We start from the raw sequence: 10,044 nt of genomic DNA, 5'->3' as shown, positions 1-10,044 counted from the left end.
TGAGCATGATTCCTGTAGTAACTTTAAAGATGGAAGAACTTATTCATGGAAGAAATTTTTAGCAGCCACAATGCTACAGCACTAACTTTTTAGCACTGCAACGTTGAAACTATCCCATGTCTAGTAGCCGCAACGCTGCAACATTGACTATCTAGTGCCGCAGTGCTAGGGACACCTCATGTCCAAGTTGCATGAGCAAGATGGGAGTGGCACGATAATGAGCTTACAAGCTGAATTATGGTCATTGGTCATTGAGTTTTGTTATTTGGGAGTTTTAAATGTTCTGGAGAATGTTTACATGAATGAATTGAAAAGTTTCTTTATTGCCTTGTATATGCACATATAATTAAAAGAGAAGTTGAAAGATTCTTGAGATGGCTACATTGAGATAAGATACCATGTGAAGTATTAAGATGAATAATATGTTGACCAAAGATAAATCCTAAGAAATAAGGGAGACGAGAGATTAAGCCTTGTCAAAGGCTAAGGAAAAAGGGAGAGAAGAGTTAGATGAATATATGAGATATTGATAAAGGATGTCAATACCAAGTGATGGAAGTGTGAATGAAAGACTACAAGAGTGGTATAGCAAATGGGTTTATCCAGAATATCGTTATGAGAATTTACAATTCTTGTCTGGACTCAGCTAAATGAAGAGGGTTAGTAACAACACAAGGCCAATTGAGTGGCACACTAGAAACCTATGAAGATGAAATGGGGATTGAATGGACAAGTTTGTATTTATATATCTTTAAGAATGAGTGCATGTTTATAGGATGATATGCTCGGATGTTAAGGAGCAAATAAGAGACTAAGTGTTTCAGGAATGCACAAACATCGTTGAAAAGGAATTACCAATCATACACGGCGAGTATAAAATGTGGGATTTTTAAAAACTTGCTGAAGAGCCTAACGACTAAAGTCATGGGTTAAGTAATCACATGCTGTGAGACATTAGTTTACGATAAGTATCCCCAAGGAAATACTCAAGAGGAGTTCTGCTATGGATCTTGTGAAAGCAAGTATTAAGTTATGTGGTTATAAAAAAGAAGCCGTAAACTGAAAGTGAGATTCATATTGACAGTGAAAAGTACTTAAGGCGGACATTGTTTCAAGTCTTGCAGTTTCAAGTACAAACTGTAGATTAGTCTAGAGAGAATGATCTCATATTAGTATGGAAGAATACAACAAAGGATGATTGAAGATAATCTGGATAATGAAGTCCAATAATGAAAACTTCCTAATGTAGAATGGAAATTGGAATTCGAAAATGCTTAAGGCATGCACGATTCGAATGAGTGTAAGTTTTAAGTGACTCATTAAAGTCGAAATGCAACAAGGATATAATATATATATGTATACATATTAGAGGTATGAAGAATAATTGAGAAATAAGGATGACTTTTAGGGATTGTGGTATTGCATAAGATGCAATGATCCAATAAAGATAAACCTTTGAAAGATCAACGAGATTATAAAGTATATACGAATATCGGATTACAATTTAATGCAAATGACATTTAGCAAGTGAGATGTGATTAATGACATTGTGATGCAAGGATATATGTAGTACGATGAAACTCAAACATATAAATGGGAAATGATATAAACGATATGAAGTTATGAATAGGCATAACAAGAATGTTGACATGCACTATGAGGATTATTATATTGAATCTTGGATAGGGATGGGGATGAATAAAGGGAGATGTAGTCTAAGGCACTCGAACACATGGATCCTTATGCGTAACGAGAAATGTTGACATTTGGAAATGCATGTACATTCGTATATGTGAAATTGATGACTTGACCAATTGAGGTGAAAAATTGTTCTAAGTAATTTGAGATTTGTACTCAATAATTGATGAGTTGTATAGATAGTACAACTATAAAATATCCCATCAGAAGTTGAGCTATGTAGATATAAGAAATTTTGAAGAAATAGTCAAAGAAATGATACCAAGGAAATGTAATCTATAACGTGGTTAAGCCATACAAGATGGACTAATACGATTAAGAAGATTGAAGTTGCAGAAATTGAAGGTAAACATGAGTATGTGGGAATAATTGGAGGCATTAACCTTTCTCGACGTTGAGACTATGTATAGAAATGAATATGGCATGTTTATAATGCTACGAGTTACATAATAGTGAATGGGGATAAGACGAATGAATGAATGTCGAGAAGTTTGGCAAAGAGCGAAATAATAAGATAGTGATAAAGGCATACTCAACATCTTAAAATAAGAGATAATGATCATGAAGGGCACCATCGATTTGATTCTAAAGGATGATAACAAACATAAGTGAAGCATTCTAGTCGAACTGGAGATAAACGAGGTGAATGAATGATTGAAGGCTTGACAAGAATCGAAATAAAGATATATTTGAGGTTAGTGATGGAATTAAAGGCATACTTGGGATCTTAGTGATAAGAAAGAACAATTGAGAAGGGTACCGTGGTTTTGAATCAAAGATGATAATAGATATAAGATACGTACCCTGATCTTGTAAATTGTTCTAGTCAAATTGAAGGTAATGAAGTGCATAAATCAAAATTCCCTATGAAGAAGGAAATGGAATAAGATCATCGAGGGAGATTAACAACCCGACGTTGAGGAAAATTCAAGGACGAATTTTATTTGAGTGGGGGAGATTGTAATGCCTCGTACTTTGCTATGGTGACTAATAAAGCTTATCATATGCCAATTGAGGTTAATTATAATGTTTAGAAGTGATGAAAGATGAAAGGAATAGTTTGGGATAAAATATTTAGCACGCGAGGAAATAATAATAAAATAATAATATTTTTATCGAAGAAGAATTTGTGAGATAAAAAGTGATTCGGAAGTGAATTGAGGCATAATAAGGTATTTTGGATACCAAGGAGACAAGAGGAAATTTTTAAAATAAAATAATATTAAAATATTCATATTTTATTCAGTGTCAAAATTTTCCATGAAGGAGGAGTATATGGTCAATCAAAGTGGAGGAGAAGAGGAATGAGAAAATTTCAGAGAAAAATGACGTTAATGGGGTCATGTGTCTTTATTAAGTAAAGATAGTGCGGGTAAATAAATATTTTAAATATTATGGGGACACCGCGTTGGAGTACAAACTTTATACTTCATTTGTACATATGTAGAAGAAGATAATAGAAGGAAATTGGAGTTAAATGAGTGTTGGGAAGACTAAATTAAAAAGTGAAGAAACTGAAGGGCAAAATGGTAATTTTGCACAAAGTTTGGTCAAAGCTTCCAAAGGAAGCTTTGACTCTCATCCTTATCAGCCCAAAACCATCCTTATCTCCTCTGGCAAGATGTTTCTTTTTCATTCTTGAAGCTTCCAACGCCATTCTCTCAATCTCCCGTGGAAAGTTAATTTTCTTTCATTTTCTTTCCTTGTTTTCTTTTCATTTCCTTTCCCTTCTTGCTTCTTTCTTCTCCCAACTCCTTGTGCACCAAAGTTACAACTTCTAAACCCAATTTCTAGCACTTCCAAACCCAAGGAGAGAGAAAGAAAAATCTCTCTTTCTTTCCTTTATTTTCTATTTCTACTTCACTTTAAACAACACTTGGATTTTTTGCTTCAAATCTTCATTTTCAAGGTTGAAAGGTATATATTTCCAACTTTTGAAATTTTTGAATTAAGGGTTATATATTCAGATTTATTCCCTAATTTTCTTCAAATTATTTTTCTTGGAAAGATTAGGTTTTTTTGTTGATCTTCATGCCTCCAAGCTCATCCAAGTAATGAAATTTTAAATTGGAGTAGTTGGCCAAATGGGTTTGTGAATTAGACTAGAAACTTAGGTTAAATGTTAGGTTAGAGGGTAGATTGCCTAATGTAAATTCATTAGAATTATTAGATTTAATTTATGACTTAATTGAGGTTGTTATGGTTTATTGATAAATATAGGTTTTAATGGTATTTCGAGACTACCTAGATTAGGACCTTGTTGGTGCTAGTTTTGTCAAGTGAGTGAACTTGCATTTCAAAATGTTTTGGGGAAATGTTTATGTGTTTCAATGAATCATTTGGGAATTTTATCGATTTTTGGTTTAAAATTTCCTGGGAACAAGCCCTTGATGAAATGTTTGATGTTGTGAAATGTGAAATGTGTAAAAGGATGAATCCATATGTTTTTGTATAATGTTGATATATATATATATATATACTATGCCATAAATGGTACCATTGTGTGACAAATGCAACCGTGCATGTGCGGGGTGAGTGTGCACTTGCCGGTGATGACGGTGGTGAGGGAGATGGATGGTGATGTTGTCCGGTTATATGCACGATGTGGTGGGATGCACATGAGCTGGGTGAGATGGGATGTCCGGCTATGTGCATGGTGTGGTGGGATGCACATAAGTTGGGTGAGATGCACGTGATGAATCTTGAAAATTTGCCATTTATTTACAAATTGATTTTATTGCAACGAGAAACATTCTATTTATACTACCTTGCTTGGATAATTGCTAGAAATTACCCTTCTTTCTAATTTCATGCTGAATACGGTTCCTTCATTATTAAATGATTTTACAACTAAGGGTTTAATGGAGGGATTTTAATAAGAACTTGAACTAAATGGCATTGTTTTCAAATAAGTGCATTATGTTTTCTAAACTATTCGTTGTCATTGCTTGTTCCCTTTCTATGTTCACTCACTGAGTTTGTACTCACGTTTTTAAAATTCATGTTTTAGGTTTCCTGAGTTAAAGGTGATTGGATCCTAGGACAAGGTGCTCCTCCCTATCCATTGCTTGATAGGTTTACCATGACATTAAATGTTAGCAATCGTGATCAGAGTCACTCCGCTGACGGTCAAGGCCTAATTATATGTATATGAATACTTGAGGTGAAATACTAAGATTCATTGGTCAAGCTATATATGTATATTATGGTAGATGATGCCATTATGAATGCATAATTGGATTTTATGAATTGTTTTCAAAAGGACTATATTTGAACATTATGAATTTTTTATTTTAAAGGTATATGAATTACTGTATATGTCACGACCCGGAACTCCCAATCGGGCCCGTGACAACCGTCGCGAGGCCTCAACAAACATTCTTCACCCCGATTGTCGATCGAAACCTCGCAAGGCTCTCGTATCAGCTTTCTCATTTCCCCGGTGAGCAATAGTTATCAAATATCAAAATTCGAAGGATTACAAATCATTTCCAAATCAGAACATAACATATTGTTTTCTGGCTCACAAGGGCATTTTCGTCATTTTTGTCAAAAATCTCGAAACTTGCTAAAAATATAGTAGGTAAGCAGAAAATATATATTTAATGATTTAAAAACAAATTAAGCATCTAAAACGTTCATTTGAAGTAAAAATTTGACCATTTGAATATAATAAAAATATTCAATAAAATAAACTATTTTCTTGTAAAATAATTTTCATAAAACTATCGGTACATAATTCTTATAGCGTAAAAGTTAATTATATTCATATATACTATACAGCAAATAACCAAAGCATAAAATTTCTTTTACAGTGACACGTGGGCCCACATCTAACCAAAATGCATCGGAAGCTAGAAACTTACAGCTTTTACCGATTCGAGTCCAAATGAAGGTCCTTGTCAAGTCAGCTAACTATGGAATTCCCCGAGCCTGAAATGTGAGGAAATGAGGGTGGTGAGATTATAAAATCCCAGTGAGTAAACAGATACCATCTAAACTATCTAAAGTCGAGTAAATGGAGACAATTGAAATAAGTTATCATACTGTAATTTCATTACCTTTCAACTCATTTCAACCAAATAAAAACAATCCATATAAATAGAGTAATCAACTTCGCTTATGAATTTCTTAAAACTTTGGCTCGTGCCAATACTCATACTCGGTGATACCTTGCGCAGGGCATCCAATCGAGTCCGCAAAGGCTGTTAAAATTTCGTATACACTTAAAATATATTTTTAGTTTGAGAAAAATACAGTCGTTCTTTGGCGTTGGCTGAGTTTCTCTTCACGTGGTGGTTTGGCGTGAAGTGAACCCTAAGCTTTACTCCAGGAGATACCCTATGCGCCTCTCCGTTCGAGGTAAGAATATAATGGAGTTTACCGTGCCCCTCTAATAGGCTGGTCCACGGAACCCCCTCTACAGTGAATAATTAATATATACTCCATCAATCAATAAAATTCATTCTACCATGACATGGCAATTTATCGCAACCTAGCCTCTCAAGGCTGAATACTCAATACAAATAATTCTAACACCAAAATCAGTTTAGCCATTCATGCTCATATATTGTCATAAGCCATTCAATTTAAAACCATAAATTTACAACACAAGCAAGCAGTCTCCAATTACTCTATTTTCAAAACCAGTATTCGATTTTCCAGAAAATTTATAAAATCATTTTATAAAATCACAATTTCTCTTAAAACATAGCAATTTGCCATTTAAACCCATTTTTCATAAAACCACATAGTTGTATAAAACTACTCTAGATAATTAAGACAATAATAAGTTCACTCACAATTCTAGGAGTCGATGTACTCCTAATCCCAATCTCCAAGCACAATCTCTGTACTTTTATTAGTGTACTTTGCTCACCACCTATCCACAATATACAATACATAATTCACCACATCAATGCTTGACCATTATAAAATCAATTCAGGCTCGGTATATATGCATGATATGATATACAACTTATCCGACTACCGCTTAAATGCGATGCTGACCTAATTCGGCCTATTATCTCCAATTTAACTCCAAATCAATTCTTCTCACTTTTCTACACTCCAATTATACTTACATTACCTTAGTGACTGTGAATGAGATTCAATTTATCAGTCTCGATAGCAAATTACGAAAATACCCCTAGTGGGTAAAAATTCATATTTTTGCTCCGAAAATTCTCATTATTTTTCTAGGCTCATAATTCATCATTATTCATCATAATTCCTCAAATAAACATCAAGATTATCAGCCAATATTCCCTAAGAAAATTCGGCCAATAATGGTAATGGAAGAAAATAAATTCTTTTATTGTTGTTTTGTTCTTAAATATGGTAAACTAACTAAAAACACTAACATAACTTAAAATCAAATTAATCTAACAACTTTCTCTCTCCTAACCCATTTTGATCAGCCATCAATTAATCATGAAAACATGTAATTTAATCATGGAAAATAAGGAGAAATGCTTGGGAATAAGAAAACTCAAGCTTAATAGAAAAAATCTCACCTTTTCTACTTAATTTNACATGTAATTTAATCATGGAAAATAAAGAGAAATGCTTGGGAATAAGAAAACTCAAGCTTAATAGAAAAAATCTCACCTTTTTCACTTAATTTCCTTGAAAATTCATACTTTTTCTTTGATTTTCTCTCTCTAGGGTTTTGCTTTTATTTTCTCTCTCTTCTTGCTGGTTTGGCCGGCCATGGGGTGGAAGATGGGCTGATTTTTGTGCCTTTTAAAAAGAAAAATAATAAATTAATAAAGGCATGACACGTGGCATCATGTCATTGGCTCGTTTTTAAAACTTTAAAAATTTTAATCCTTTTTATCTCCACCACACAATTAGTCAATGGTCAAAATGAGGATAAGGGATGACCATGTGCTGGAAAAATGTCCTGGTGATGAAAAATTACTGTTTTGCCCTTGGGGTGGTAAAATTACCATTTTACCCATATACTCCAAATTATACCGAAATTAAAAAAATTTTCCACTTCTAAACCTCAAATCATACTCCAATAAGTCAAATGGGGCCAAAAATTGTTTCTAAAAATTTCCATTTTGTCTCGAGGTGGTAAATGACCATTTTGCCCCTAGATAGCGAAAATTCCGGTTTGACTCCAAATTGATCCTCGAACTCCGAATCACCATATTAAACCATTCTGGGACTTTAGAATTCTTAATTTCATCATAAATTCTCTATTTGATCTAGTTCGAGGCTTAAATCAACTTTATTGTACCTCTAGGTATCATATCGACTTTTGTAAATTTTTCGAGACTCTCCTAGCATGCAAACATGCTATCCATCACATGTATGTCATGACAAATATTTTTATAGAGTCGGGTTTGTCATCTTCGCCCCCACTTGGATCAACCATATAATCCTTCTTCATGACTGATTTCGACATCCGGCTAAATATTAATATTTTAATATTATTTTATTAATAAAATATTATTTTATTCTAAAAACTTTATCTTGTCTCCTTGGTACTCAAAATACCCTATTATGCCTCACTTGACTTCCGAATCGCTTTTTATCTCACAAATTCTCCTCCGATAAAATTATTATTATTTTATTGTTATTTTCTCACTTACGGAATAATTTATCCTAAACTACTACTTTCGTCTTTTATCACTTTTAAACATTTTAATTGACCTCAATTTGCATCCGATCAACTTTATTTATCACCATATCAAAGTATAGGGTATTTCAGTATAAGATTATACAAAGAGGCTTGCTTGGGCTTAGTGGGCTGAGCCCATTAGGCCCTTACGCCGGTCATGGCTCGAAAATTGGGCTATGACAGTTTTGGTTAAAGTAGATATTTTTATAAGAAACTCGAGAGAGCATTATAAATAATTGAGGACTCTAGGTTAGCAATTTAACCCATTGGATTAAGCTAAGAGATAGAGGTAAGGTTTAAATAAAGTGTGAGGGATATTGTAATCCTAGGTTTTTCTAATTTGATTCTTAATCAGTTATCTTTTTGCTTTAACTATTAGTGTTAATTAGTTTAGTTGAGTAGTTTTTAGTTTAATTTGTTATTAAATTTTAGTTGTTTGAATAAAACTAAATTGTTTTAACTTTAGTACACAATAAATTTTTAAGTCAATTCTTTGAGAAATCAATGCTCTGGTTATTAATATACTATCTATTCAATATGTGTACTTGCGTAGGTCGAAATCTTACTGACAAGCTCCAAATAACTATTCTAACTTAAATTCAAATTATCATAAAAGAAATGTAGTATAAATGAAAATAAAAAGAATAAAAATATTTAAATAAGATCAAATGTGGAGCATAATTGATAAAAATAGAATTAAAAGATAAATAAAATACTTTATAATTTCATCAAACCAACTCATCTTTAATTTTCAATTTTTTAAGCTCATTTTATATTTTAAAAGGTAATAGTTAAAATTTGAATTGGTTTATCCTAAAAAAATCTAAGGACATAACTAGACATGAATCGAGCAATTCTATCTTATTGATAAAAAAACTAATGGCATCAAAATTTCCTATTGTAGTAGCAAATCATTGATAGTAGAAATTTGTTATATATATGTAGTGTTATTACCGTACTTATAGAATACATAGATATTATCCAGAATTAGAATAAATTACATAAATAACATTCAATTAATTACCATTAAGATATTACATATCTAAGTAATACTATTTATATAAAGTAAGAGTACGTTTGATTCGCGAAATAAAATGAAATGGAATAAAATAGGTATTTTATGAGAATAGAATAGGGTAGAAATAAAATGAAAATATTATTATGTAGTTTAGTTGATGGAATGGATTAAGGTAAAAATTACTATTATGATTTATTGTAATGTTTGGTTGGTAAAAATAATTTTAGAATAACAAAAGAATAAGTGATAAAAAGACAACAATATCTTTTATTATAATAAATGATTATTTATTTTTATTTCAGAGAAATAGTTATTCCTTCCTCCAAAAATAAACCAAGCAGAGGGAGAAAGTTTTTTGAGGAATAGAGGGGGAATGGCTGCAGGAGTGGTGGATAGGAGGGCTTTGCAAAATTTTCTACTCTCTACTACTAACATATTAATATAACTAAATACTATTTTGTTATTATGTGTTTGTTTTTATGGGTTGTTTGATAGAAAATGACCCTATTAATGTAATGGGCTGGGTTAAAAAGTCAAGTTCTACTCCATGGAGATTATATTATCACAATAAGTTTATTGAATTAGTTATATGTACCATTACTAGTTGGGATATTCAGCATACACTTCAAGAAGCTAATGAAATGGTCGACCAGTTAGCAAAAGAAGCGGTGCAAAGGGAGCAGGAGTTATTGTTGTT

This window comes from Theobroma cacao, chromosome 9 (assembly GCF_000208745.1).
Source record: "Theobroma cacao cultivar B97-61/B2 chromosome 9, Criollo_cocoa_genome_V2, whole genome shotgun sequence".
NCBI lineage: Eukaryota > Viridiplantae > Streptophyta > Magnoliopsida > Malvales > Malvaceae > Theobroma > Theobroma cacao.
This window is presented reverse-complemented; position numbering follows the sequence as displayed.